The sequence below is a fragment of the Stenella coeruleoalba genome, assembly GCF_951394435.1.
Source record: "Stenella coeruleoalba genome assembly, contig: scaffold_149, whole genome shotgun sequence".
In the NCBI taxonomy this organism is placed as follows: domain Eukaryota; kingdom Metazoa; phylum Chordata; class Mammalia; order Artiodactyla; family Delphinidae; genus Stenella; species Stenella coeruleoalba.
The window spans coordinates 353,049-379,037 of record NW_027646121.1 but is presented as its reverse complement, the minus strand read 5'-3'; the positions used below and the strand labels follow the sequence as shown (position 1 = coordinate 379,037).

At 43.7% G+C, this 25,989-nt stretch overlaps 1 long non-coding RNA gene across 2 annotated transcripts in view; it reads left to right on the top strand.

Annotated features, from left to right (window-relative positions):
- The window catches only part of LOC307181313, a 262,825-nt gene that overhangs the window by 62,803 nt on the left and 174,033 nt on the right, over nucleotides 1–25,989 (top strand). Inside the window, exon 3 of one of the 2 annotated variants that reach the window (XR_013826414.1) lies at nucleotides 24,045–24,129. The exons of the other annotated variant lie outside the window; for it this stretch is intronic. This is a non-coding gene — a long non-coding RNA (uncharacterized lncRNA). Of the gene's footprint in view, nucleotides 1–24,044; nucleotides 24,130–25,989 lie in introns of those variants that run through there. 2 annotated transcript variants of the gene reach the window in all.

The window sequence follows — 25,989 nt, the reverse complement described above, 5'->3', positions numbered from 1 at the left end:
TGCCCCTGTACACATGCTTGATTCTCTTTCGGAGACATAGCAATCCATAGGTTTTAAGATACTTACTAGTCAGGTACATTCTTAGGCGTTTAATATGCGGTGTTGAGTCCATTTCGTTGAGCAAGGTGTAGCTCTTGTCTATTCCATATTTGGCTTAAGGAACTTTATCTGTGCTCATTTCAATCTCTGGTTTTATGCAGCACCCCAACTCACCTTTCCCCTTAAGCAAGCATTAGTTGGTTTTCTAAATTTGAGAACCTGTTCTGTTCTGTAATTCAGTTCCTGTGTAGCCAAGTTTACATTCCGTGTATTACTGATATCTTATGATGTTTCTTTTTCTGTGTGACTTATTTCAGTTAGAATCATCGTACCTGAATCTACTCATTATGCTGCTACGGGCCTGATGACATAGATTTCATTGCTGAGTGATACTGCATTGTACGTAAGTACCACAAGTTCTTTATGCATTTTTCACTTTCTGTGATATTGAACTTGTACGGTAAACGAGGTTCTTGTAAACAGAGGCGTCCCAAACTTTGGGGTGGCTGTGTCTTTTTGATTTTAATTTCCCTAAGCTATAGGACCATAAGTGGAAGTGCCCTAGGCTCTCTTGCTTTGTTTTTTAGATGTTTCAGGAAACACCATACACTTCTCCTGAGTGTCTGTTGGTAATTTACATCCCACCCATCAGCATAACAAGGCTCCCAGTTCTCCATGGCCTGTCCTGCCTTTCTGGATTTTACACTTTTTTCAGATGGCCCTTTTTACCGGGGGGAAGTGAGACTTCATTGTAGTGCAGATTTCCTTTGCAAGCTTGCTTGGTTGGCCAAAAAGGGCGTATGCGTTTTTTCCTGAATATATTCAGGAAAAAACGCATACGCCCTTTTTGGCCAAGTGCATCATTGTGGACCTTCTGCCTCTTTTCCTGTGCTTTCAATGCAATTCCAGTCTACCTCCTGAAATCGGTTTCCTGCAATTCTGCCCCGCTTTCAAGTCCTCTTGGCAGCCTTACTTCAGTCTATTTTTGGACGATAGCTGTCATTTATAACTCTGCAGGTTTGTGAATTACAGTGCCCCTGAGCTGCTTTCTTCAACTCGCTTTCTTGTGACCTGGCCGCAACACCGCAGGATGTCTTCAGGCCCTAATCTGGTTCTGGCACGGCATGCTGAGCCTTTGGTTAATTCCTCTTCCTGGTGGGAAATGAGAGTTAAATTTGCCCATCCAGACACCTCCAGCTAGTCTCTCATTGGTTCTCGCTATTCCTGTTCATCTTCCACAGAAATTGCAAACTGGGCCAAACAGGAGGTTAAAGGGACTGACTCTCCAAGTCGGGAGAGTGTTAGTAAAGCGTCTGGAATGTTGCACCCGAGTACCAGGGTACGAAAACTGAGACATATTTGAACACGTCTCCCGATCACATGGTTGATCATACTCTGGGTTCCACATGCATGTTTTAGCTGAAGGAAGAATACCTAAAACCTGGGTAGTTGAAACCCGTGGAATGGGTACCATGCAATATGACTTCAAAGGGTCTTCATTTGCTCACCGAACATCTCCAATCCTATCACTGCTGCGTTTATGCCCCTGTACACATGCTTGATTCTCTTTCGGAGACATAGCAATCCATAGGTTTTAAGATACTTACTAGTCAGGTACATTCTTAGGCGTTTAATATGCGGTGTTGAGTCCATTTCGTTGAGCAAGGAGTAGCTCTTGTCTATTCCATATTTGGCTTAAGGAACTTTATCTGTGCTCATTTCAATCTCTGGTTTTATGCAGCACCCCAACTCACCTTTCCCCTTAAGCAAGCATTAGTTGGTTTTCTAAATTTGAGACCCTGTTCTGTTTTGGAATGCAGTTCCTGTGTACCCAAGTTTACATTCCGTGTATTAGTGATATCTTATGATGTTTCTTTTTCTGTGTGACTTATTTCAGTTAGAATCATCGTACCTGAATCTACTCATTATGCTGCTACGGGCCTGATGACATAGATTTCATTGCTGAGTGATACTGCATTGTACATAAGTACCACAAGTTCTTTATGCATTTTTCACTTTCTGTGATATTGAACTTGTACGGTAAACGAGGTTCTTGTAAACAGAGGCGTCCCAAACTTTGGGGTGGCTGTGTCTTTTTGATTTTAATTTCCCTAAGCTATAGGACCATAAGTGGAAGTGCCCTAGGCTCTGTTGCTTTGTTTTTTAGATGTTTCAGGAAACACCATACACTTCTCCCGAGTGTCTGTTGGCAATTTACATCCCGCCCATCAGCATAACAAGGCTCCCAGTTCTCCATGGCCTGTCCTGCCTTTCTGGATTTTACACTTTTTTCAGATGGCCCTTTTTACCGGGGGGAAGTGAGACTTCATTGTAGTGCAGATTTCCTTTGCAAGTTTGCTTGGTTGGCCAAAAAGGGCGTATGCGTTTTTTCCTGAATATATTCAGGAAAAAACGCATACGCCCTTTTTGGCCAAGTGCATCATTGTGGACGTTCTGCCTCTTTTCCTATGCTTTCAATGCAATTCCAGTCTACCTCCTGAAATCGGTTTCCTGCAATTCTGCCCCGCTTTCAAGTCCTCTTGGCAGCCTTACTTCAGTCTATTTTTGGACGATAGCTGTCATTTATAACTCTGCAGGTTTGTGAATTACAGTGCCCCTGAGCTCCTTTCTTCAACTCGCTTTCTTTTGAGCTGGCCGCAACACCGCAGGATGGCTTCAGGCCCTAATCTGGTCCCGGCACGGCACGCTGAGCCTTTGGTTAATTCCTCTTCCTGGTGGGAAATGAGAGTTAAATTTGCCCATCCAGACACCTCCAGCTAGTCTCTCATTGGTTCTCGCTATTCCTGTTCATCTTCCACAGAAATTGCAAACTGGGCCAAACAGGAGGTTAAAGGGACTGACTCTCCAAGTCGGGAGAGTGTTAGTAAAGCGTCTGGAATGTTGCACCCGAGTACCAGGGTACGAAAACTGAGACATATTTGAACACGTCTCCCGATCACATGGTTGATCATACTCTGGGTTCCACATGCATGTTTTAGCTGAAGCAAGAATACCTAAAACCTGGGTAGTTGAAACCCGTGGAATGGGTACCATGCAATATGACTTCAAAGGGTCTTCATTTGCTCACCGAACATCTCCAATCCTATCACTGCTGCGTTTATGCCCCTGTACACATGCTTGATTCTCTTTCGGAGACATAGCAATCCATAGGTTTTAAGATACTTACTAGTCAGGTACATTCTTAGGCGTTTAATATGCGGTGTTGAGTCCATTTCGTTGAGCAAGGAGTAGCTCTTGTCTATTCCATATTTGGCTTAAGGAACTTTATCTGTGCTCATTTCAATCTCTGGTTTTATGCAGCACCCCAACTCACCTTTCCCCTTAAGCAAGCATTAGTTGGTTTTCTAAATTTGAGAACCTGTTCTGTTCTGTAATTCAGTTCCTGTGTAGCCAAGTTTACATTCCGTGTATTACTGATATCTTATGATGTTTCTTTTTCTGTGTGACTTATTTCAGTTAGAATCATCGTACCTGAATCTACTCATTATGCTGCTACGGGCCTGATGACATAGATTTCATTGCTGAGTGATACTGCATTGTACGTAAGTACCACAAGTTCTTTATGCATTTTTCACTTTCTGTGATATTGAACTTGTACGGTAAACGAGGTTCTTGTAAACAGAGGCGTCCCAAACTTTGGGGTGGCTGTGTCTTTTTGATTTTAATTTCCCTAAGCTATAGGACCATAAGTGGAAGTGCCCTAGGCTCTGTTGCTTTGTTTTTTAGATGTTTCAGGAAACACCATACACTTCTCCTGAGTGTCTGTTGGCAATTTACATCCCGCCCATCAGCATAACAAGGCTCCCAGTTCTCCATGGCCTGTCCTGCCTTTCTGGATTTTACACTTTTTTCAGATGGCCCTTTTGACCGGGGGGAAGTGAGACTTCATTGTAGTGCAGATTTCCTTTGCAAGTTTGCTTGGTTGGCCAAAAAGGGCGTATGCGGTTTTTCCTGAATATATTCAGGAAAAAACGCATACGCCCTTTTTGGCCAAGTGCATCATTGTGGACGTTCTGCCTCTTTTCCTATGCTTTCAATGCAATTCCAGTCTACCTCCTGAAATCGGTTTCCTGCAATTCTGCCCCGCTTTCAAGTCCTCTTGGCAGCCTTACTTCAGTCTATTTTTGGACGATAGCTGTCATTTATAACTCTGCAGGTTTGTGAATTACAGTGCCCCTGAGCTCCTTTCTTCAACTCGCTTTCTTTTGAGCTGGCCGCAACACCGCAGGATGGCTTCAGGCCCTAATCTGGTCCCGGCACGGCACGCTGAGCCTTTGGTTAATTCCTCTTCCTGGTGGGAAATGAGAGTTAAATTTCCCATCCAGACACCTCCAGCTAGTCTCTCATTGGTTCTCGCTATTCCTGTTCATCTTCCACAGAAATTGCAAACTGGGCCACACAGGAGGTTAAAGGGACTGACTCTCCAAGTCGGGAGAGTGTTAGTAAAGCGTCTGGAATGTTGCACCCGAGTACCAGGGTACGAAAACTGAGACATATTTGAACACGTCTCCCGATCAAATGGTTGATCATACTCTGGGTTCCACATGCATGTTTTAGCTGAAGGAAGAATACCTTAAACCTGGAGAGTTAACACCCGTGTAATGGGTACCATGCAATATGACTTCAAAGGGTCTTCATTTGCTCACGAACCTCTCCAATCCTATCACTGCTGCGTTTATGCCCCTGTACACATGCTTGATTCTCTTTCGGAGACATAGCAATCCATAGGTTTTAAGATACTTACTAGTCAGGTACATTCTTAGGCGTTTAACATGTGGTGTTGAGTCCATTTCATTGAGCAAGGAGTAGCTCTTGTCTATTCCATATTTGGCTTAAGGAACTTTATCTGTGCTCATTTCAATCTCTGGTTTTATGCAGCACCCCAACTCACCTTTCCCCTTAAGCAAGCATAAGTTGGTTTTCTAAATTTGAGACCCTGTTCTGTTCTGTAATTCCGTTCCTGTGTAGCCAAGTTTACATTCCGTGTATTACTGATATCTTATGATGTTTCTTTTTCTGTGTGACTTATTTCAGTTAGAAACATCATACCTGAATCCACTCATTGTGCTGCTAAGGGCCTGATGACACAGATTTCATTGCTGAGTGATATTGCTTTGTAAGTAAATACCACAACTTCTTTATCCATTTTTCACTTTCTGAGATGTTGAACTTGTACTGTAAACGAGGTTCTTGTAAACAGAGCCGTTCCAAACTTTGGGGTGGCTGTGTCTTTTTGATTTTAATTTCCCTAAGCTATAGGACCATAAGTGGAAGTGCCCTAGGCTCTGTTGCTTTGTTTTTTAGATGTTTCAGGAAACACCATACACTTCTCCCGAGTGTCTGTTGGCAATTTACATCCCGCTCATCAGCATAACAAGGCTCCCAGTTCTCCATGGCCTGTCCTGCCTTTCTGGATTTTACACTTTTTTCAGATGGCCCTTTTGACCGGGGGGAAGTGAGACTTCATTGTAGTGCAGATTTCCTTTGCAAGTTTGCTTGGTTGGCCAAAAAGGGCGTATGCGTTTTTTCCTGAATATATTCAGGAAAAAACGCATACGCCCTTTTTGGCCAAGTGCATCATTGTGGACGTTCTGCCTCTTTTCCTATGCTTTCAATGCAATTCCAGTCTACCTCCTGAAATCGGTTTCCTGCAATTCTGCCCCGCTTTCAAGTCCTCTTGGCAGCCTTACTTCAGTCTATTTTTGGACGATAGCTGTCATTTATAACTCTGCAGGTTTGTGAATTACAGTGCCCCTGAGCTCCTTTCTTCAACTCGCTTTCTTTTGAGCTGGCCGCAACACCGCAGGATGGCTTCAGGCCCTAATCTGTTTCCGGCACGGCACGCTGAGCCTTTGGTTAATTCCTCTTCCTGGTGGGAAATGAGAGTTAAATTTGCCCATCCAGACACCTCCAGCTAGTCTCTCATTGGTTCTCGCTATTCCTGTTCATCTTCCACAGAAATTGCAAACTGGGCCAAACAGGAGGTTAAAGGGACTGACTCTCCAAGTCGGGAGAGTGTTAGTAAAGCGTCTGGAATGTTGCACCCGAGTACCAGGGTACGAAAACTGAGACATATTTGAACACGTCTCCCGATCACATGGTTGATCATACTCTGGGTTCCACATGCATGTTTTAGCTGAAGGAAGAATACCTAAAACCTGGGTAGTTGAAACCCGTGGAATGGGTACCATGCAATATGACTTCAAAGGGTCTTCATTTGCTCACCGAACATCTCCAATCCTATCACTGCTGCGTTTATGCCCCTGTACACATGCTTGATTCTCTTTCGGAGACATAGCAATCCATAGGTTTTAAGATACTTACTAGTCAGGTACATTCTTAGGCGTTTAATATGCGGTGTTGAGTCCATTTCGTTGAGCAAGGAGTAGCTCTTGTCTATTCCATATTTGGCTTAAGGAACTTTATCTGTGCTCATTTCAATCTCTGGTTTTATGCAGCACCCCAACTCACCTTTCCCCTTAAGCAAGCATTAGTTGGTTTTCTAAATTTGAGACCCTGTTCTGTTTTGGAATGCAGTTCCTGTGTACCCAAGTTTACATTCCGTGTATTAGTGATATCTTATGATGTTTCTTTTTCTGTGTGACTTATTTCAGTTAGAATCATCGTACCTGAATCTACTCATTATGCTGCTACGGGCCTGATGACATAGATTTCATTGCTGAGTGATACTGCATTGTACGTAAGTACCACAAGTTCTTTATGCATTTTTCACTTTCTGTGATATTGAACTTGTACGGTAAACGAGGTTCTTGTAAACAGAGGCGTCCCAAACTTTGGGGTGGCTGTGTCTTTTTGATTTTAATTTCCCTAAGCTATAGGACCATAAGTGGAAGTGCCCTAGGCTCTGTTGCTTTGTTTTTTAGATGTTTCAGGAAACACCATACACTTCTCCCGAGTGTCTGTTGGCAATTTACATCCCGCCCATCAGCATAACAAGGCTCCCAGTTCTCCATGGCCTGTCCTGCCTTTCTGGATTTTACACTTTTTTCAGATGGCCCTTTTGACCGGGGGGAAGTGAGACTTCATTGTAGTGCAGATTTCCTTTGCAAGTTTGCTTGGTTGGCCAAAAAGGGCGTATGCGTTTTTTCCTGAATATATTCAGGAAAAAACGCATACGCCCTTTTTGGCCAAGTGCATCATTGTGGACGTTCTGCCTCTTTTCCTATGCTTTCAATGCAATTCCAGTCTACCTCCTGAAATCGGTTTCCTGCAATTCTGCCCCGCTTTCAAGTCCTCTTGGCAGCCTTACTTCAGTCTATTTTTGGACGATAGCTGTCATTTATAACTCTGCAGGTTTGTGAATTACAGTGCCCCTGAGCTCCTTTCTTCAACTCGCTTTCTTTTGAGCTGGCCGCAACACCGCAGGATGGCTTCAGGCCCTAATCTGGTCCCGGCACGGCACGCTGAGCCTTTGGTTAATTCCTCTTCCTGGTGGGAAATGAGAGTTAAATTTCCCATCCAGACACCTCCAGCTAGTCTCTCATTGGTTCTCGCTATTCCTGTTCATCTTCCACAGAAATTGCAAACTGGGCCACACAGGAGGTTAAAGGGACTGACTCTCCAAGTCGGGAGAGTGTTAGTAAAGCGTCTGGAATGTTGCACCCGAGTACCAGGGTACGAAAACTGAGACATATTTGAACACGTCTCCCGATCAAATGGTTGATCATACTCTGGGTTCCACATGCATGTTTTAGCTGAAGGAAGAATACCTAAAACCTGGGTAGTTGAAACCCGTGGAATGGGTACCATGCAATATGACTTCAAAGGGTCTTCATTTGCTCACGAACCTCTCCAATCCTATCACTGCTGCGTTTATGCCCCTGTACACATGCTTGATTCTCTTTCGGAGACATAGCAATCCATAGGTTTTAAGATACTTACTAGTCAGGTACATTCTTAGGCGTTTAACATGTGGTGTTGAGTCCATTTCATTGAGCAAGGAGTAGCTCTTGTCTATTCCATATTTGGCTTAAGGAACTTTATCTGTGCTCATTTCAATCTCTGGTTTTATGCAGCACCCCAACTCACCTTTCCCCTTAAGCAAGCATTAGTTGGTTTTCTAAATTTGAGACCCTGTTCTGTTTTGGAATGCAGTTCCTGTGTACCCAAGTTTACATTCCGTGTATTAGTGATATCTTATGATGTTTCTTTTTCTGTGTGACTTATTTCAGTTAGAATCATCGTACCTGAATCTACTCATTATGCTGCTACGGGCCTGATGACATAGATTTCATTGCTGAGTGATACTGCATTGTACGTAAGTACCACAAGTTCTTTATGCATTTTTCACTTTCTGTGATATTGAACTTGTACGGTAAACGAGGTTCTTGTAAACAGAGGCGTCCCAAACTTTGGGGTGGCTGTGTCTTTTTGATTTTAATTTCCCTAAGCTATAGGACCATAAGTGGAAGTGCCCTAGGCTCTGTTGCTTTGTTTTTTAGATGTTTCAGGAAACACCATACACTTCTCCCGAGTGTCTGTTGGCAATTTACATCCCGCCCATCAGCATAACAAGGCTCCCAGTTCTCCATGGCCTGTCCTGCCTTTCTGGATTTTACACTTTTTTCAGATGGCCCTTTTGACCGGGGGGAAGTGAGACTTCATTGTAGTGCAGATTTCCTTTGCAAGTTTGCTTGGTTGGCCAAAAAGGGCGTATGCGTTTTTTCCTGAATATATTCAGGAAAAAACGCATACGCCCTTTTTGGCCAAGTGCATCATTGTGGACGTTCTGCCTCTTTTCCTATGCTTTCAATGCAATTCCAGTCTACCTCCTGAAATCGGTTTCCTGCAATTCTGCCCCGCTTTCAAGTCCTCTTGGCAGCCTTACTTCAGTCTATTTTTGGACGATAGCTGTCATTTATAACTCTGCAGGTTTGTGAATTACAGTGCCCCTGAGCTCCTTTCTTCAACTCGCTTTCTTTTGAGCTGGCCGCAACACCGCAGGATGGCTTCAGGCCCTAATCTGGTCCCGGCACGGCACGCTGAGCCTTTGGTTAATTCCTCTTCCTGGTGGGAAATGAGAGTTAAATTTCCCATCCAGACACCTCCAGCTAGTCTCTCATTGGTTCTCGCTATTCCTGTTCATCTTCCACAGAAATTGCAAACTGGGCCACACAGGAGGTTAAAGGGACTGACTCTCCAAGTCGGGAGAGTGTTAGTAAAGCGTCTGGAATGTTGCACCCGAGTACCAGGGTACGAAAACTGAGACATATTTGAACACGTCTCCCGATCAAATGGTTGATCATACTCTGGGTTCCACATGCATGTTTTAGCTGAAGGAAGAATACCTAAAACCTGGGTAGTTGAAACCCGTGGAATGGGTACCATGCAATATGACTTCAAAGGGTCTTCATTTGCTCACGAACCTCTCCAATCCTATCACTGCTGCGTTTATGCCCCTGTACACATGCTTGATTCTCTTTCGGAGACATAGCAATCCATAGGTTTTAAGATACTTACTAGTCAGGTACATTCTTAGGCGTTTAACATGTGGTGTTGAGTCCATTTCATTGAGCAAGGAGTAGCTCTTGTCTATTCCATATTTGGCTTAAGGAACTTTATCTGTGCTCATTTCAATCTCTGGTTTTATGCAGCACCCCAACTCACCTTTCCCCTTAAGCAAGCATAAGTTGGTTTTCTAAATTTGAGACCCTGTTCTGTTCTGTAATTCCGTTCCTGTGTAGCCAAGTTTACATTCCGTGTATTACTGATATCTTATGATGTTTCTTTTTCTGTGTGACTTATTTCAGTTAGAAACATCATACCTGAATCCACTCATTGTGCTGCTAAGGGCCTGATGACACAGATTTCATTGCTGAGTGATATTGCTTTGTAAGTAAATACCACAACTTCTTTATCCATTTTTCACTTTCTGAGATGTTGAACTTGTACTGTAAACGAGGTTCTTGTAAACAGAGCCGTTCCAAACTTTGGGGTGGCTGTGTCTTTTTGATTTTAATTTCCCTAAGCTATAGGACCATAAGTGGAAGTGCCCTAGGCTCTGTTGCTTTGTTTTTTAGATGTTTCAGGAAACACCATACACTTCTCCCGAGTGTCTGTTGGCAATTTACATCCCGCCCATCAGCATAACAAGGCTCCCAGTTCTCCATGGCCTGTCCTGCCTTTCTGGATTTTACACTTTTTTCAGATGGCCCTTTTGACCGGGGGGAAGTGAGACTTCATTGTAGTGCAGATTTCCTTTGCAAGTTTGCTTGGTTGGCCAAAAAGGGCGTATGCGTTTTTTCCTGAATATATTCAGGAAAAAACGCATACGCCCTTTTTGGCCAAGTGCATCATTGTGGACGTTCTGCCTCTTTTCCTATGCTTTCAATGCAATTCCAGTCTACCTCCTGAAATCGGTTTCCTGCAATTCTGCCCCGCTTTCAAGTCCTCTTGGCAGCCTTACTTCAGTCTATTTTTGGACGATAGCTGTCATTTATAACTCTGCAGGTTTGTGAATTACAGTGCCCCTGAGCTCCTTTCTTCAACTCGCTTTCTTTTGAGCTGGCCGCAACACCGCAGGATGGCTTCAGGCCCTAATCTGGTTCCGGCACGGCACGCTGAGCCTTTGGTTAATTCCTCTTCCTGGTGGGAAATGAGAGTTAAATTTGCCCATCCAGACACCTCCAGCTAGTCTCTCATTGGTTCTCGCTATTCCTGTTCATCTTCCACAGAAATTGCAAACTGGGCCAAACAGGAGGTTAAAGGGACTGACTCTCCAAGTCGGGAGAGTGTTAGTAAAGCGTCTGGAATGTTGCACCCGAGTACCAGGGTACGAAAACTGAGACATATTTGAACACGTCTCCCGATCACATGGTTGATCATACTCTGGGTTCCACATGCATGTTTTAGCTGAAGGAAGAATACCTAAAACCTGGGTAGTTGAAACCCGTGGAATGGGTACCATGCAATATGACTTCAAAGGGTCTTCATTTGCTCACCGAACATCTCCAATCCTATCACTGCTGCGTTTATGCCCCTGTACACATGCTTGATTCTCTTTCGGAGACATAGCAATCCATAGGTTTTAAGATACTTACTAGTCAGGTACATTCTTAGGCGTTTAATATGCGGTGTTGAGTCCATTTCGTTGAGCAAGGAGTAGCTCTTGTCTATTCCATATTTGGCTTAAGGAACTTTATCTGTGCTCATTTCAATCTCTGGTTTTATGCAGCACCCCAACTCACCTTTCCCCTTAAGCAAGCATTAGTTGGTTTTCTAAATTTGAGAACCTGTTCTGTTCTGTAATTCAGTTCCTGTGTAGCCAAGCTTACATTCCGTGTATTACTGATATCTTATGATGTTTCTTTTTCTGTGTGACTTATTTCAGTTAGAATCATCGTACCTGAATCAACTCATTATGCTGCTACGGGCCTTATGACACAGATTTCATTGCTTAGTGATACTGCATTGTACGTAAGTACCACAAGTTCTTTATGCATTTTTCACTTTCTGTGATATTGAACTTGTACGGTAAACGAGGTTCTTGTAAACAGAGGCGTCCCAAACTTTGGGGTGGCTGTGTCTTTTTGATTTTAATTTCCCTAAGCTATAGGACCATAAGTGGAAGTGCCCTAGGCTCTCTTGCTTTGTTTTTTAGATGTTTCAGGAAACACCATACACTTCTCCTGAGTGTCTGTTGGTAATTTACATCCCGCCCATCAGCATAACAAGGCTCCCAGTTCTCCATGGCCTGTCCTGCCTTTCTGGATTTTACACTTTTTTCAGATGGCCCTTTTTACCGGGGGGAAGTGAGACTTCATTGTAGTGCAGATTTCCTTTGCAAGCTTGCTTGGTTGGCCAAAAAGGGCGTATGCGTTTTTTCCTGAATATATTCAGGAAAAAACGCATACGCCCTTTTTGGCCAAGTGCATCATTGTGGACCTTCTGCCTCTTTTCCTGTGCTTTCAATGCAATTCCAGTCTACCTCCTGAAATCGGTTTCCTGCAATTCTGCCCCGCTTTCAAGTCCTCTTGGCAGCCTTACTTCAGTCTATTTTTGGACGATAGCTGTCATTTATAACTCTGCAGGTTTGTGAATTACAGTGCCCCTGAGCTGCTTTCTTCAACTCGCTTTCTTGTGACCTGGCCGCAACACCGCAGGATGTCTTCAGGCCCTAATCTGGTTCTGGCACGGCATGCTGAGCCTTTGGTTAATTCCTCTTCCTGGTGGGAAATGAGAGTTAAATTTGCCCATCCAGACACCTCCAGCTAGTCTCTCATTGGTTCTCGCTATTCCTGTTCATCTTCCACAGAAATTGCAAACTGGGCCAAACAGGAGGTTAAAGGGACTGACTCTCCAAGTCGGGAGAGTGTTAGTAAAGCGTCTGGAATGTTGCACCCGAGTACCAGGGTACGAAAACAGACATATTTGAACACGTCTCCCGATCACATGGTTGATCATACTCTGGGTTCCACATGCATGTTTTAGCTGAAGGAAGAATACCTAAAACCTGGGTAGTTGAAACCCGTTGAATGGGTACCATGCAATATGACTTCAAAGGGTCTTCATTTGCTCACCGAACATCTCCAATCCTATCACTGCTGCGTTTATGCCCCTGTACACATGCTTGATTCTCTTTCGGAGACATAGCAATCCATAGGTTTTAAGATACTTACTAGTCAGGTACATTCTTAGGCGTTTAATATGCGGTGTTGAGTCCATTTCGTTGAGCAAGGAGTAGCTCTTGTCTATTCCATATTTGGCTTAAGGAACTTTATCTGTGCTCATTTCAATCTCTGGTTTTATGCAGCACCCCAACTCACCTTTCCCCTTAAGCAAGCATTAGTTGGTTTTCTAAATTTGAGAACCTGTTCTGTTCTGTAATTCAGTTCCTGTGTAGCCAAGTTTACATTCCGTGTATTACTGATATCTTATGATGTTTCTTTTTCTGTGTGACTTATTTCAGTTAGAATCATCGTACCTGAATCTACTCATTATGCTGCTACGGGCCTGATGACATAGATTTCATTGCTGAGTGATACTGCATTGTACGTAAGTACCACAAGTTCTTTATGCATTTTTCACTTTCTGTGATATTGAACTTGTACGGTAAACGAGGTTCTTGTAAACAGAGGCGTCCCAAACTTTGGGGTGGCTGTGTCTTTTTGATTTTAATTTCCCTAAGCTATAGGACCATAAGTGGAAGTGCCCTAGGCTCTGTTGCTTTGTTTTTTAGATGTTTCAGGAAACACCATACACTTCTCCTGAGTGTCTGTTGGCAATTTACATCCCGCCCATCAGCATAACAAGGCTCCCAGTTCTCCATGGCCTGTCCTGCCTTTCTGGATTTTACACTTTTTTCAGATGGCCCTTTTGACCGGGGGGAAGTGAGACTTCATTGTAGTGCAGATTTCCTTTGCAAGTTTGCTTGGTTGGCCAAAAAGGGCGTATGCGTTTTTTCCTGAATATATTCAGGAAAAAACGCATACGCCCTTTTTGGCCAAGTGCATCATTGTGGACGTTCTGCCTCTTTTCCTATGCTTTCAATGCAATTCCAGTCTACCTCCTGAAATCGGTTTCCTGCAATTCTGCCCCGCTTTCAAGTCCTCTTGGCAGCCTTACTTCAGTCTATTTTTGGACGATAGCTGTCATTTATAACTCTGCAGGTTTGTGAATTACAGTGCCCCTGAGCTCCTTTCTTCAACTCGCTTTCTTTTGAGCTGGCCGCAACACCGCAGGATGGCTTCAGGCCCTAATCTGGTCCCGGCACGGCACGCTGAGCCTTTGGTTAATTCCTCTTCCTGGTGGGAAATGAGAGTTAAATTTCCCATCCAGACACCTCCAGCTAGTCTCTCATTGGTTCTCGCTATTCCTGTTCATCTTCCACAGAAATTGCAAACTGGGCCACACAGGAGGTTAAAGGGACTGACTCTCCAAGTCGGGAGAGTGTTAGTAAAGCGTCTGGAATGTTGCACCCGAGTACCAGGGTACGAAAACTGAGACATATTTGAACACGTCTCCCGATCAAATGGTTGATCATACTCTGGGTTCCACATGCATGTTTTAGCTGAAGGAAGAATACCTTAAACCTGGAGAGTTAACACCCGTGTAATGGGTACCATGCAATATGACTTCAAAGGGTCTTCATTTGCTCACGAACCTCTCCAATCCTATCACTGCTGCGTTTATGCCCCTGTACACATGCTTGATTCTCTTTCGGAGACATAGCAATCCATAGGTTTTAAGATACTTACTAGTCAGGTACATTCTTAGGCGTTTAACATGTGGTGTTGAGTCCATTTCATTGAGCAAGGAGTAGCTCTTGTCTATTCCATATTTGGCTTAAGGAACTTTATCTGTGCTCATTTCAATCTCTGGTTTTATGCAGCACCCCAACTCACCTTTCCCCTTAAGCAAGCATAAGTTGGTTTTCTAAATTTGAGACCCTGTTCTGTTCTGTAATTCCGTTCCTGTGTAGCCAAGTTTACATTCCGTGTATTACTGATATCTTATGATGTTTCTTTTTCTGTGTGACTTATTTCAGTTAGAAACATCATACCTGAATCCACTCATTGTGCTGCTAAGGGCCTGATGACACAGATTTCATTGCTGAGTGATATTGCTTTGTAAGTAAATACCACAACTTCTTTATCCATTTTTCACTTTCTGAGATGTTGAACTTGTACTGTAAACGAGGTTCTTGTAAACAGAGCCGTTCCAAACTTTGGGGTGGCTGTGTCTTTTTGATTTTAATTTCCCTAAGCTATAGGACCATAAGTGGAAGTGCCCTAGGCTCTGTTGCTTTGTTTTTTAGATGTTTCAGGAAACACCATACACTTCTCCCGAGTGTCTGTTGGCAATTTACATCCCGCCCATCAGCATAACAAGGCTCCCAGTTCTCCATGGCCTGTCCTGCCTTTCTGGATTTTACACTTTTTTCAGATGGCCCTTTTGACCGGGGGGAAGTGAGACTTCATTGTAGTGCAGATTTCCTTTGCAAGTTTGCTTGGTTGGCCAAAAAGGGCGTATGCGTTTTTTCCTGAATATATTCAGGAAAAAACGCATACGCCCTTTTTGGCCAAGTGCATCATTGTGGACGTTCTGCCTCTTTTCCTATGCTTTCAATGCAATTCCAGTCTACCTCCTGAAATCGGTTTCCTGCAATTCTGCCCCGCTTTCAAGTCCTCTTGGCAGCCTTACTTCAGTCTATTTTTGGACGATAGCTGTCATTTATAACTCTGCAGGTTTGTGAATTACAGTGCCCCTGAGCTCCTTTCTTCAACTCGCTTTCTTTTGAGCTGGCCGCAACACCGCAGGATGGCTTCAGGCCCTAATCTGGTTCCGGCACGGCACGCTGAGCCTTTGGTTAATTCCTCTTCCTGGTGGGAAATGAGAGTTAAATTTGCCCATCCAGACACCTCCAGCTAGTCTCTCATTGGTTCTCGCTATTCCTGTTCATCTTCCACAGAAATTGCAAACTGGGCCAAACAGGAGGTTAAAGGGACTGACTCTCCAAGTCGGGAGAGTGTTAGTAAAGCGTCTGGAATGTTGCACCCGAGTACCAGGGTACGAAAACTGAGACATATTTGAACACGTCTCCCGATCACATGGTTGATCATACTCTGGGTTCCACATGCATGTTTTAGCTGAAGGAAGAATACCTAAAACCTGGGTAGTTGAAACCCGTGGAATGGGTACCATGCAATATGACTTCAAAGGGTCTTCATTTGCTCACCGAACATCTCCAATCCTATCACTGCTGCGTTTATGCCCCTGTACACATGCTTGATTCTCTTTCGGAGACATAGCAATCCATAGGTTTTAAGATACTTACTAGTCAGGTACATTCTTAGGCGTTTAATATGCGGTGTTGAGTCCATTTCGTTGAGCAAGGAGTAGCTCTTGTCTATTCCATATTTGGCTTAAGGAACTTTATCTGTGCTCATTTCAATCTCTGGTTTTATGCAGCACCCCAACTCACCTTTCCCCTTAAGCAAGCATTAGTTGGTTTTCTAAATTTGAGACCCTGTTCTGTTTTGGAATGCAGTTCCTGTGTACCCAAGTTTACATTCCGTGTATTAGTGATATCTTATGATGTTTCTTTTTCTGTGTGACTTATTTCAGTTAGAATCATCGTACCTGAATCTACTCATTATGCTGCTACGGGCCTGATGACATAGATTTCATTGCTGAGTGATACTGCATTGTACGTAAGTACCACAAGTTCTTTATGCATTTTTCACTTTCTGTGATATTGAACTTGTACGGTAAACGAGGTTCTTGTAAACAGAGGCGTCCCAAACTTTGGGGTGGCTGTGTCTTTTTGATTTTAATTTCCCTAAGCTATAGGACCATAAGTGGAAGTGCCCTAGGCTCTGTTGCTTTGTTTTTTAGATGTTTCAGGAAACACCATACACTTCTCCCGAGTGTCTGTTGGCAATTTACATCCCGCCCATCAGCATAACAAGGCTCCCAGTTCTCCATGGCCTGTCCTGCCTTTCTGGATTTTACACTTTTTTCAGATGGCCCTTTTGACCGGGGGGAAGTGAGACTTCATTGTAGTGCAGATTTCCTTTGCAAGTTTGCTTGGTTGGCCAAAAAGGGCGTATGCGTTTTTTCCTGAATATATTCAGGAAAAAACGCATACGCCCTTTTTGGCCAAGTGCATCATTGTGGACGTTCTGCCTCTTTTCCTATGCTTTCAATGCAATTCCAGTCTACCTCCTGAAATCGGTTTCCTGCAATTCTGCCCCGCTTTCAAGTCCTCTTGGCAGCCTTACTTCAGTCTATTTTTGGACGATAGCTGTCATTTATAACTCTGCAGGTTTGTGAATTACAGTGCCCCTGAGCTCCTTTCTTCAACTCGCTTTCTTTTGAGCTGGCCGCAACACCGCAGGATGGCTTCAGGCCCTAATCTGGTCCCGGCACGGCACGCTGAGCCTTTGGTTAATTCCTCTTCCTGGTGGGAAATGAGAGTTAAATTTCCCATCCAGACACCTCCAGCTAGTCTCTCATTGGTTCTCGCTATTCCTGTTCATCTTCCACAGAAATTGCAAACTGGGCCACACAGGAGGTTAAAGGGACTGACTCTCCAAGTCGGGAGAGTGTTAGTAAAGCGTCTGGAATGTTGCACCCGAGTACCAGGGTACGAAAACTGAGACATATTTGAACACGTCTCCCGATCAAATGGTTGATCATACTCTGGGTTCCACATGCATGTTTTAGCTGAAGGAAGAATACCTAAAACCTGGGTAGTTGAAACCCGTGGAATGGGTACCATGCAATATGACTTCAAAGGGTCTTCATTTGCTCACGAACCTCTCCAATCCTATCACTGCTGCGTTTATGCCCCTGTACACATGCTTGATTCTCTTTCGGAGACATAGCAATCCATAGGTTTTAAGATACTTACTAGTCAGGTACATTCTTAGGCGTTTAACATGTGGTGTTGAGTCCATTTCATTGAGCAAGGAGTAGCTCTTGTCTATTCCATATTTGGCTTAAGGAACTTTATCTGTGCTCATTTCAATCTCTGGTTTTATGCAGCACCCCAACTCACCTTTCCCCTTAAGCAAGCATAAGTTGGTTTTCTAAATTTGAGACCCTGTTCTGTTCTGTAATTCCGTTCCTGTGTAGCCAAGTTTACATTCCGTGTATTACTGATATCTTATGATGTTTCTTTTTCTGTGTGACTTATTTCAGTTAGAAACATCATACCTGAATCCACTCATTGTGCTGCTAAGGGCCTGATGACACAGATTTCATTGCTGAGTGATATTGCTTTGTAAGTAAATACCACAACTTCTTTATCCATTTTTCACTTTCTGAGATGTTGAACTTGTACTGTAAACGAGGTTCTTGTAAACAGAGCCGTTCCAAACTTTGGGGTGGCTGTGTCTTTTTGATTTTAATTTCCCTAAGCTATAGGACCATAAGTGGAAGTGCCCTAGGCTCTGTTGCTTTGTTTTTTAGATGTTTCAGGAAACACCATACACTTCTCCCGAGTGTCTGTTGGCAATTTACATCCCGCCCATCAGCATAACAAGGCTCCCAGTTCTCCATGGCCTGTCCTGCCTTTCTGGATTTTACACTTTTTTCAGATGGCCCTTTTGACCGGGGGGAAGTGAGACTTCATTGTAGTGCAGATTTCCTTTGCAAGTTTGCTTGGTTGGCCAAAAAGGGCGTATGCGTTTTTTCCTGAATATATTCAGGAAAAAATGCATACGCCCTTTTTGGCCAAGTGCATCATTGTGGACGTTCTGCCTCTTTTCCTATGCTTTCAATGCAATTCCAGTCTACCTCCTGAAATCGGTTTCCTGCAATTCTGCCCCGCTTTCAAGTCCTCTTGGCAGCCTTACTTCAGTCTATTTTTGGACGATAGCTGTCATTTATAACTCTGCAGGTTTGTGAATTACAGTGCCCCTGAGCTCCTTTCTTCAACTCGCTTTCTTTTGAGCTGGCCGCAACACCGCAGGATGGCTTCAGGCCCTAATCTGGTTCCGGCACGGCACGCTGAGCCTTTGGTTAATTCCTCTTCCTGGTGGGAAATGAGAGTTAAATTTGCCCATCCAGACACCTCCAGCTAGTCTCTCATTGGTTCTCGCTATTCCTGTTCATCTTCCACAGAAATTGCAAACTGGGCCAAACAGGAGGTTAAAGGGACTGACTCTCCAAGTCGGGAGAGTGTTAGTAAAGCGTCTGGAATGTTGCACCCGAGTACCAGGGTACGAAAACTGAGACATATTTGAACACGTCTCCCGATCACATGGTTGATCATACTCTGGGTTCCACATGCATGTTTTAGCTGAAGGAAGAATACCTAAAACCTGGGTAGTTGAAACCCGTGGAATGGGTACCATGCAATATGACTTCAAAGGGTCTTCATTTGCTCACCGAACATCTCCAATCCTATCACTGCTGCGTTTATGCCCCTGTACACATGCTTGATTCTCTTTCGGAGACATAGCAATCCATAGGTTTTAAGATACTTACTAGTCAGGTACATTCTTAGGCGTTTAATATGCGGTGTTGAGTCCATTTCGTTGAGCAAGGAGTAGCTCTTGTCTATTCCATATTTGGCTTAAGGAACTTTATCTGTGCTCATTTCAATCTCTGGTTTTATGCAGCACCCCAACTCACCTTTCCCCTTAAGCAAGCATTAGTTGGTTTTCTAAATTTGAGAACCTGTTCTGTTCTGTAATTCAGTTCCTGTGTAGCCAAGCTTACATTCCGTGTATTACTGATATCTTATGATGTTTCTTTTTCTGTGTGACTTATTTCAGTTAGAATCATCGTACCTGAATCAACTCATTATGCTGCTACGGGCCTTATGACACAGATTTCATTGCTTAGTGATACTGCATTGTACGTAAGTACCACAAGTTCTTTATGCATTTTTCACTTTCTGTGATATTGAACTTGTACGGTAAACGAGGTTCTTGTAAACAGAGGCGTCCCAAACTTTGGGGTGGCTGTGTCTTTTTGATTTTAATTTCCCTAAGCTATAGGACCATAAGTGGAAGTGCCCTAGGCTCTCTTGCTTTGTTTTTTAGATGTTTCAGGAAACACCATACACTTCTCCTGAGTGTCTGTTGGTAATTTACATCCCGCCCATCAGCATAACAAGGCTCCCAGTTCTCCATGGCCTGTCCTGCCTTTCTGGATTTTACACTTTTTTCAGATGGCCCTTTTTACCGGGGGGAAGTGAGACTTCATTGTAGTGCAGATTTCCTTTGCAAGCTTGCTTGGTTGGCCAAAAAGGGCGTATGCGTTTTTTCCTGAATATATTCAGGAAAAAACGCATACGCCCTTTTTGGCCAAGTGCATCATTGTGGACCTTCTGCCTCTTTTCCTGTGCTTTCAATGCAATTCCAGTCTACCTCCTGAAATCGGTTTCCTGCAATTCTGCCCCGCTTTCAAGTCCTCTTGGCAGCCTTACTTCAGTCTATTTTTGGACGATAGCTGTCATTTATAACTCTGCAGGTTTGTGAATTACAGTGCCCCTGAGCTGCTTTCTTCAACTCGCTTTCTTGTGACCTGGCCGCAACACCGCAGGATGTCTTCAGGCCCTAATCTGGTTCTGGCACGGCATGCTGAGCCTTTGGTTAATTCCTCTTCCTGGTGGGAAATGAGAGTTAAATTTGCCCATCCAGACACCTCCAGCTAGTCTCTCATTGGTTCTCGCTATTCCTGTTCATCTTCCACAGAAATTGCAAACTGGGCCAAACAGGAGGTTAAAGGGACTGACTCTCCAAGTCGGGAGAGTGTTAGTAAAGCGTCTGGAATGTTGCACCCGAGTACCAGGGTACGAAAACAGACATATTTGAACACGTCTCCCGATCACATGGTTGATCATACTCTGGGTTCCACATGCATGTTTTAGCTGAAGGAAGAATACCTAAAACCTGGGTAGTTGAAACCCGTTGAATGGGTACCATGCAATATGACTTCAAAGGGTCTTCATTTGCTCACCGAACATCTCCAATCCTATCACTGCTGCGTTTATGCCCCTGTACACATGCTTGATTCTCTTTCGGAGACATAGCAATCCATAGGTTTTAAGATACTTACTAGTCAGGTACATTCTTAGGCGTTTAATATGCGGTGTTGAGTCCATTTCGTTGAGCAAGGAGTAGCTCTTGTCTATTCCATATTTGGCTTAAGGAACTTTATCTGTGCTCATTTCAATCTCTGGTTTTATGCAGCACCCCAACTCACCTTTCCCCTTAAGCAAGCATTAGTTGGTTTTCTAAATTTGAGAACCTGTTCTGTTCTGTAATTCAGTTCCTGTGTAGCCAAGTTTACATTCCGTGTATTACTGATATCTTATGATGTTTCTTTTTCTGTGTGACTTATTTCAGTTAGAATCATCGTACCTGAATCTACTCATTATGCTGCTACGGGCCTGATGACATAGATTTCATTGCTGAGTGATACTGCATTGTACGTAAGTACCACAAGTTCTTTATGCATTTTTCACTTTCTGTGATATTGAACTTGTACGGTAAACGAGGTTCTTGTAAACAGAGGCGTCCCAAACTTTGGGGTGGCTGTGTCTTTTTGATTTTAATTTCCCTAAGCTATAGGACCATAAGTGGAAGTGCCCTAGGCTCTGTTGCTTTGTTTTTTAGATGTTTCAGGAAACACCATACACTTCTCCTGAGTGTCTGTTGGCAATTTACATCCCGCCCATCAGCATAACAAGGCTCCCAGTTCTCCATGGCCTGTCCTGCCTTTCTGGATTTTACACTTTTTTCAGATGGCCCTTTTGACCGGGGGGAAGTGAGACTTCATTGTAGTGCAGATTTCCTTTGCAAGTTTGCTTGGTTGGCCAAAAAGGGCGTATGCGTTTTTTCCTGAATATATTCAGGAAAAAACGCATACGCCCTTTTTGGCCAAGTGCATCATTGTGGACGTTCTGCCTCTTTTCCTATGCTTTCAATGCAATTCCAGTCTACCTCCTGAAATCGGTTTCCTGCAATTCTGCCCCGCTTTCAAGTCCTCTTGGCAGCCTTACTTCAGTCTATTTTTGGACGATAGCTGTCATTTATAACTCTGCAGGTTTGTGAATTACAGTGCCCCTGAGCTCCTTTCTTCAACTCGCTTTCTTTTGAGCTGGCCGCAACACCGCAGGATGGCTTCAGGCCCTAATCTGGTCCCGGCACGGCACGCTGAGCCTTTGGTTAATTCCTCTTCCTGGTGGGAAATGAGAGTTAAATTTCCCATCCAGACACCTCCAGCTAGTCTCTCATTGGTTCTCGCTATTCCTGTTCATCTTCCACAGAAATTGCAAACTGGGCCACACAGGAGGTTAAAGGGACTGACTCTCCAAGTCGGGAGAGTGTTAGTAAAGCGTCTGGAATGTTGCACCCGAGTACCAGGGTACGAAAACTGAGACATATTTGAACACGTCTCCCGATCAAATGGTTGATCATACTCTGGGTTCCACATGCATGTTTTAGCTGAAGGAAGAATACCTTAAACCTGGAGAGTTAACACCCGTGTAATGGGTACCATGCAATATGACTTCAAAGGGTCTTCATTTGCTCACGAACCTCTCCAATCCTATCACTGCTGCGTTTATGCCCCTGTACACATGCTTGATTCTCTTTCGGAGACATAGCAATCCATAGGTTTTAAGATACTTACTAGTCAGGTACATTCTTAGGCGTTTAACATGTGGTGTTGAGTCCATTTCATTGAGCAAGGAGTAGCTCTTGTCTATTCCATATTTGGCTTAAGGAACTTTATCTGTGCTCATTTCAATCTCTGGTTTTATGCAGCACCCCAACTCACCTTTCCCCTTAAGCAAGCATAAGTTGGTTTTCTAAATTTGAGACCCTGTTCTGTTCTGTAATTCCGTTCCTGTGTAGCCAAGTTTACATTCCGTGTATTACTGATATCTTATGATGTTTCTTTTTCTGTGTGACTTATTTCAGTTAGAAACATCATACCTGAATCCACTCATTGTGCTGCTAAGGGCCTGATGACACAGATTTCATTGCTGAGTGATATTGCTTTGTAAGTAAATACCACAACTTCTTTATCCATTTTTCACTTTCTGAGATGTTGAACTTGTACTGTAAACGAGGTTCTTGTAAACAGAGCCGTTCCAAACTTTGGGGTGGCTGTGTCTTTTTGATTTTAATTTCCCTAAGCTATAGGACCATAAGTGGAAGTGCCCTAGGCTCTGTTGCTTTGTTTTTTAGATGTTTCAGGAAACACCATACACTTCTCCCGAGTGTCTGTTGGCAATTTACATCCCGCCCATCAGCATAACAAGGCTCCCAGTTCTCCATGGCCTGTCCTGCCTTTCTGGATTTTACACTTTTTTCAGATGGCCCTTTTGACCGGGGGGAAGTGAGACTTCATTGTAGTGCAGATTTCCTTTGCAAGTTTGCTTGGTTGGCCAAAAAGGGCGTATGCGTTTTTTCCTGAATATATTCAGGAAAAAACGCATACGCCCTTTTTGGCCAAGTGCATCATTGTGGACGTTCTGCCTCTTTTCCTATGCTTTCAATGCAATTCCAGTCTACCTCCTGAAATCGGTTTCCTGCAATTCTGCCCCGCTTTCAAGTCCTCTTGGCAGCCTTACTTCAGTCTATTTTTGGACGATAGCTGTCATTTATAACTCTGCAGGTTTGTGAATTACAGTGCCCCTGAGCTCCTTTCTTCAACTCGCTTTCTTTTGAGCTGGCCGCAACACCGCAGGATGGCTTCAGGCCCTAATCTGGTTCCGGCACGGCACGCTGAGCCTTTGGTTAATTCCTCTTCCTGGTGGGAAATGAGAGTTAAATTTGCCCATCCAGACACCTCCAGCTAGTCTCTCATTGGTTCTCGCTATTCCTGTTCATCTTCCACAGAAATTGCAAACTGGGCCAAACAGGAGGTTAAAGGGACTGACTCTCCAAGTCGGGAGAGTGTTAGTAAAGCGTCTGGAATGTTGCACCCGAGTACCAGGGTACGAAAACTGAGACATATTTGAACACGTCTCCCGATCACATGGTTGATCATACTCTGGGTTCCACATGCATGTTTTAGCTGAAGGAAGAATACCTAAAACCTGGGTAGTTGAAACCCGTGGAATGGGTACCATGCAATATGACTTCAAAGGGTCTTCATTTGCTCACCGAACATCTCCAATCCTATCACTGCTGCGTTTATGCCCCTGTACACATGCTTGATTCTCTTTCGGAGACATAGCAATCCATAGGTTTTAAGATACTTACTAGTCAGGTACATTCTTAGGCGTTTAATATGCGGTGTTGAGTCCATTTCGTTGAGCAAGGAGTAGCTCTTGTCTATTCCATATTTGGCTTAAGGAACTTTATCTGTGCTCATTTCAATCTCTGGTTTTATGCAGCACCCCAACTCACCTTTCCCCTTAAGCAAGCATTAGTTGGTTTTCTAAATTTGAGAACCTGTTCTGTTCTGTAATTCAGTTCCTGTGTAGCCAAGCTTACATTCCGTGTATTACTGATATCTTATGATGTTTCTTTTTCTGTGTGACTTATTTCAGTTAGAATCATCGTACCTGAATCAACTCATTATGCTGCTACGGGCCTGATGACATAGATTTCATTGCTGAGTGATACTGCATTGTACGTAAGTACCACAAGTTCTTTATGCATTTTTCACTTTCTGTGATATTGAACTTGTACGGTAAACGAGGTTCTTGTAAACAGAGGCGTCCCAAACTTTGGGGTGGCTGTGTCTTTTTGATTTTAATTTCCCTAAGCTATAGGACCATAAGTGGAAGTGCCCTAGGCTCTGTTGCTTTGTTTTTTAGATGTTTCAGGAAACACCATACACTTCTCCTGAGTGTCTGTTGGTAATTTACATCCCGCCCATCAGCATAACAAGGCTCCCAGTTCTCCATGGCCTGTCCTGCCTTTCTGGATTTTACACTTTTTTCAGATGGCCTTTTTTACCGGGGGGAAGTGAGACTTCATTGTAGTGCAGATTTCCTTTGCAAGCTTGCTTGGTTGGCCAAAAAGGGCGTATGCGTTTTTTCCTGAATATATTCAGGAAAAAACGCATACGCCCTTTTTGGCCAAGTGCATCATTGTGGACCTTCTGCCTCTTTTCCTGTGCTTTCAATGCAATTCCAGTCTACCTCCTGAAATCGGTTTCCTGCAATTCTGCCCCGCTTTCAAGTCCTCTTGGCAGCCTTACTTCAGTCTATTTTTGGACGATAGCTGTCATTTATAACTCTGCAGGTTTGTGAATTACAGTGCCCCTGAGCTGCTTTCTTCAACTCGCTTTCTTGTGACCTGGCCGCAACACCGCAGGATGTCTTCAGGCCCTAATCTGGTTCTGGCACGGCATGCTGAGCCTTTGGTTAATTCCTCTTCCTGGTGGGAAATGAGAGTTAAATTTGCCCATCCAGACACCTCCAGCTAGTCTCTCATTGGTTCTCGCTATTCCTGTTCATCTTCCACAGAAATTGCAAACTGGGCCAAACAGGAGGTTAAAGGGACTGACTCTCCAAGTCGGGAGAGTGTTAGTAAAGCGTCTGGAATGTTGCACCCGAGTACCAGGGTATGAAAACTGAGACATATTTGAACACGTCTCCCGATCACATGGTTGATCATACTCTGGGTTCCACATGCATGTTTTAGCTGAAGGAAGAATACCTAAAACCTGGGTAGTTGAAACCCGTGGAATGGGTACCATGCAATATGACTTCAAAGGGTCTTCATTTGCTCACCGAACATCTCCAATCCTATCACTGCTGCGTTTATGCCCCTGTACACATGCTTGATTCTCTTTCGGAGACATAGCAATCCATAGGTTTTAAGATACTTACTAGTCAGGTACATTCTTAGGCGTTTAATATGCGGTGTTGAGTCCATTTCGTTGAGCAAGGAGTAGCTCTTGTCTATTCCATATTTGGCTTAAGGAACTTTATCTGTGCTCATTTCAATCTCTGGTTTTATGCAGCACCCCAACTCACCTTTCCCCTTAAGCAAGCATTAGTTGGTTTTCTAAATTTGAGAACCTGTTCTGTTCTGTAATTCAGTTCCTGTGTAGCCAAGTTTACATTCCGTGTATTACTGATATCTTATGATGTTTCTTTTTCTGTGTGACTTATTTCAGTTAGAATCATCGTACCTGAATCTACTCATTATGCTGCTACGGGCCTGATGACATAGATTTCATTGCTGAGTGATACTGCATTGTACGTAAGTACCACAAGTTCTTTATGCATTTTTCACTTTCTGTGATATTGAACTTGTACGGTAAACGAGGTTCTTGTAAACAGAGGCGTCCCAAACTTTGGGGTGGCTGTGTCTTTTTGATTTTAATTTCCCTAAGCTATAGGACCATAAGTGGAAGTGCCCTAGGCTCTGTTGCTTTGTTTTTTAGATGTTTCAGGAAACACCATACACTTCTCCTGAGTGTCTGTTGGTAATTTACATCCCGCCCATCAGCATAACAAGGCTCCCAGTTCTCCATGGGCTGTCC